General features: G+C 50.6%; 1 non-coding gene across 1 annotated transcript in view; it reads right to left on the bottom strand.

The window, feature by feature from the left end:
• The window catches only part of LOC126436213 (small subunit ribosomal RNA), a 1,909-nt gene extending 825 nt beyond the window's left edge, over positions 1-1,084 (bottom strand). Inside the window, exon 1 of the ribosomal RNA XR_007580507.1 lies at positions 1-1,084. This exon is cut by the window's left edge and continues 825 nt beyond it. This is a non-coding gene — a ribosomal RNA (small subunit ribosomal RNA).
• Between the last annotated feature and the right edge of the window lie 3,916 nt (positions 1,085-5,000).

Genomic DNA, 5,000 nt, shown 5'->3' on the forward strand with positions numbered 1-5,000 from the left:
CTCTAACTTTCGTTCTTGATTAATGAAAACATACTTGGCAAATGCTTTCGCTTCTGTTCGTCTTGCGACGATCCAAGAATTTCACCTCTAACGTCGCAATACGAATGCCCCCGCCTGTCCCTATTAATCATTACCTCGGGTTCCGAAAACCAACAAAATAGAACCGAGGTCCTATTCCATTATTCCATGCACACAGTATTCAGGCGGGCTTGCCTGCTTTAAGCACTCTAATTTGTTCAAAGTAAACGTGCCGGCCCACCGAGACACTCAATAAAGAGCACCCTGGTAGGATTTCAACGGGGTCCGCCTCGGGACGCACGAGCACGCACGAGGCGGTCGCACGCCTTCGGCTCGCCCCACCGGCAGGACGTCCCACGATACATGCCAGTTAAACACCGACGGGCGGTGAACCAACAGCGTGGGACACAAATCCAACTACGAGCTTTTTAACCGCAACAACTTTAATATACGCTATTGGAGCTGGAATTACCGCGGCTGCTGGCACCAGACTTGCCCTCCAATAGATACTCGTTAAAGGATTTAAAGTGTACTCATTCCGATTACGGGGCCTCGGATGAGTCCCGTATCGTTATTTTTCGTCACTACCTCCCCGTGCCGGGAGTGGGTAATTTGCGCGCCTGCTGCCTTCCTTGGATGTGGTAGCCGTTTCTCAGGCTCCCTCTCCGGAATCGAACCCTGATTCCCCGTTACCCGTTACAACCATGGTAGGCGCAGAACCTACCATCGACAGTTGATAAGGCAGACATTTGAAAGATGCGTCGCCGGTACGAGGACCGTGCGATCAGCCCAAAGTTATTCAGAGTCACCAAGGCAAACGGACCGGACGAGCCGACCGATTGGTTTTGATCTAATAAAAGCGTCCCTTCCATCTCTGGTCGGGACTCTGTTTGCATGTATTAGCTCTAGAATTACCACAGTTATCCAAGTAACGTGGGTACGATCTAAGGAACCATAACTGATTTAATGAGCCATTCGCGGTTTCACCTTAATGCGGCTTGTACTGAGACATGCATGGCTTAATCTTTGAGACAAGCATATGACTACTGGCAGGATCAACCAGGGAGCTGCGTCAACTAGAGCTGAGCAGCCGGCCGCCCGGGAGTGTGTCCCGGGGGCCCGCGCGAACACGCAAGCGTCCGCTCAATTATTCTGCAAACAGGAGGAGGCTGAGCTCCCCTGCACAACACACCTCGAAACCCTCTCAGGTCCCGGCGGCGCGCAGCGCCGTCCTAAGTACTTGGTCGGGTTCGAGAGAGGCGCAATCGCCCGGAGTTAGGCGAGTAGACGCTTTAGGTGCGACCACCCGTGCTCCCAACTGAGCTTGCCGCTGCCGACAGAGGCCCGGGAGCGTGCTGTCGTGGCATTGCCGGCGGGAGACAACACGCGCCACCTACGGTGACCGGCAGCTCCAACGCCAGCGCCACAGAAGGACAAAAGCCCCACTTGGGTGCCGAAGCGAACTCTCCCAGCACAGCGCACGCGCCAACACGTCCGCACAGCTGCGATACAAACCACCTGCGAGAACCGCTGGGGCGACCGAGCAGCAGACGGCGTCGCGGCGCCGAGCGCCGGGCGGCGGCGCATCCTCAGCGCACACAGTCCTCAATCGGACCAGCACACTGCAGATGGCCACCGCGCTTCGCACCGGGCCCGCGAGGACCTACTTTGGCCGCAAGGCGCCGCGAGCAGGGGGCGCCGGCGCGCAGCTGCGCCGCCTGCCGCGTCCGTCGGCCGGCGCGCCTGCCACTGGCCGCCCCCACCAGCCGGCTGTAGCGCGTGCGCCCACGCACCGCGCTGCCAGCACGCCGGGCGGCCCCCCCTCACCGGCCGGGGACGGTCCCACCCAGCCACCGCCGCGTATCGCCTCACACCCAGATCCCCTTTCGCGTTCGTGGGCATGGTGGGTCCCCTTTCACGTTCGTGGGCATGGTGGGTATCCCTGAAACAACCGGTTAATAGCTCGACCGATCGTCGCCAACACTGATTCACCTCTAGCGAGAACAACCGCACCACAACGGGTTACCTGTTGTTCATTTGCGTAACGTCACCAGCAAACGTAGACGTCCATCGCCATTTGCAACGAGTATTGCATGCCTGTGTCAGGTGTCACAACACACTACGTCTGCCCACATAGACGCAACAACATGTGCACGCCTCGAGAACACGTGGAAGGTAGCCCCCGTACGTATGCGGTGTCCATTGCGCGAACGACTGTCAGCCGGCCTCTGCAGGATGTCGCAGATGTGGAACGCGGTGCAACATGCTATCACGGTGTGTGAGAAGAGACGACTACGTCCGAATACACGCTCCACTACATCAACAGACTGCTCATGCTGATCGCCATCCAGGGCGTCCGTTCCTCCCACACGTCTGAATGGCGTACCACACTGCAATCCAGCTCTTATAGGGAGACGACACGTAGCTGCGTGCACAATATTTGGACTGTATGGTCTGCCGTTGCTAGGCGCAGTCGTCGTACGGTCACACATGTGCCACGATGTATCATTCAGTACATACGGACCAATGTGCAGTACAGTTTGTGGGTTTTGCGTACATCGGCGGACAGGTGACAGGCCGTACCACAACGTAGGCTGAGTACGTCGGCATGCGAAGGGCATTGAACATGCAAACTTCTCAACGACCAGCTTGCGAAGGCAGGGGGGAAGGGGGGGGGGCATGTACGTCCTGCTGCTATCCACATTACAGTGTATAGCAGGAGCATGTGGAAAGTCAGCAACACCTGCAAGGTGTTTAACATGACGCGATACACAGGGGACCGGGCAGTGCGAATAGCGAACTATATTGCGAGGGTTGCGGTTAGGCAACACTACACTAATTTAACGAGTTGCATAACAATTACAGAGCAGGTTCAGCGACAACGTGCGTCAGGTTAAGGCGCAATATAGGTTAGGTTGAGGCACAATATAGGTTAGGTTAAGGCACAACATGGGTTACGTTAAGGCACAAATGAGGGTTACGTTAAGGCACAACATGGGTTACGTTAAGGCACAACATGGGTTACGTTAAGGCACAAATTAGGTTACGTTAAGGCACAAATTAGGTTACGTTAAGGCACAAATTAGGTTACGTTAAGGCACAAATTAGGTTACGTTAAGGCACAAATTAGGTTACGTTAAGGCACAAATTAGGTTACGTTAAGGCACAAATTAGGTTACGTTAAGGCACAAATTAGGTTACGTTAAGGCACAAATTAGGTTACGTTAAGGCACAAATTAGGTTACGTTAAGGCACAAATTAGGTTACGTTAAGGCACAAATTAGGTTACGTTAAGGCACAAATTAGGTTACGTTAAGGCACAAATTAGGTTACGTTAAGGCACAAATTAGGTTACGTTAAGGCACAAATTAGGTTACGTTAAGGCACAAATTAGGTTACGTTAAGGCACAAATTAGGTTACGTTAAGGCACAAATTAGGTTACGTTAAGGCACAAATTAGGTTACGTTAAGGCACAAATTAGGTTACGTTAAGGCACAAATTAGGTTACGTTAAGGCACAAATTAGGTTACGTTAAGGGCACAAATTAGGTTACGTTAAGGCACAAATTAGGTTACGTTAAGGCACAAATTAGGTTACGTTAAGGCACAAATTAGGTTACGTTAAGGCACAAATTAGGTTACGTTAAGGCAACAAATTAGGTTACGTTAAGGCACAAATTAGGTTACGTTAAGGTACAATATGGGTTAGGTTAAGGTACAATATGGGTTAGGTTAAGGTTACAATATGGGTTAGGTTAAGGTACAATATGGGTTAGGTTAAGGTACAATATGGGTTAGGTTAAGGCACAACGTAGGTTAGGTTAAGGCACAACATAGGTTAGGTTAACGGCAGCAACATAGGTTAGGTTAAGGCACAACATAGGTTAGGTTAAGGCACAACATAGGTTAGGTTAAGGCACAACTAGGTTAGGTTAAGGCACAACATAGGTTAGGTTAAGGCACAACATAGGTGTAGGGTTTAAGGCACAACGTAGGTTAGGTTAAAGGCACAAACGTAGGGTTAGGTTAAGGGCACAACGTAGGTTAGGTTAAGGCACAACGTACGGTTAGGTTAAGGCACAACGTAGGTTAGGTTAAGGCACAACGTTACACGTAGGTTAGGTTTAAGGCACAACGTAGGTTAGGTTAAGGCACAACGTAGGTTAGGTTAAGGCACAACGTAGGTTAGGTTAAGGCACAACGTAGGTTAGGTTAAGGCACAACGTAGGTTAGGTTAAGGCACAACGTAGGTCTAGGTTAAGGCACAACGTAGGTTAGGTTAAGGCACAACGTAGGTTAGGTTTAGAGGCACAACGTAGGTTAGGTTAAGGCACAACGTAGGTTAGGTTAAGGCACAACGTAGGTTAGGTTAAGGAGCACAACGTAGGTTAGGAGTTAAGGAGCACAACGTAGGTTAGGTTAAGGCACAACGTAGGTTAGGTTAAGGCACAACGTAGGTTAGGTTAAGGCACAACGTAGGTTAGGTTAAGGCACAACGTAGGTTGCGGTTAAGGCACAACGTAGGTTAGGTTAAGGCCACAACGTAGGTTAGGTTAAGGCACAACGTAGGTTAGGTATAAGGCACAACGTAGGTTAGGTTAAGGCACAACGTTAGGTTTAGGTTAAGCACAACGCTAGGTTAGGTTAAGGCACAACGTAGGTTAGGTTAAGGCACAACGATAGGTTAGGTTAAGGCACAACGTAGGTTAGGTTAAGGCACAACGTAGTTAGGTTAAGGCACACGTAGGTTAGGTTAAGGCACAACGTAGGTTAGGTTAAGGCACAACATAGGTTAGGTTAAGGCACAACATAGGTTAGGTTAAGGCACAACATAGGTTAGGTTAAGGCACAACATAGGTTTAGGTTAAGGCACAACATAGGTTAGGTTAAGGCACAACATTAGGTTAGGTTAAAGGCACAACTTAGGTTAGGTTAAGGCACAACATAGGTTAGGTTAAGGCACAACGTAGGTTAGGTTAAGG

Source organism: Schistocerca serialis, unplaced genomic scaffold (genome assembly GCF_023864345.2).
Source record: "Schistocerca serialis cubense isolate TAMUIC-IGC-003099 unplaced genomic scaffold, iqSchSeri2.2 HiC_scaffold_1230, whole genome shotgun sequence".
NCBI classification, from domain to species: domain Eukaryota; kingdom Metazoa; phylum Arthropoda; class Insecta; order Orthoptera; family Acrididae; genus Schistocerca; species Schistocerca serialis.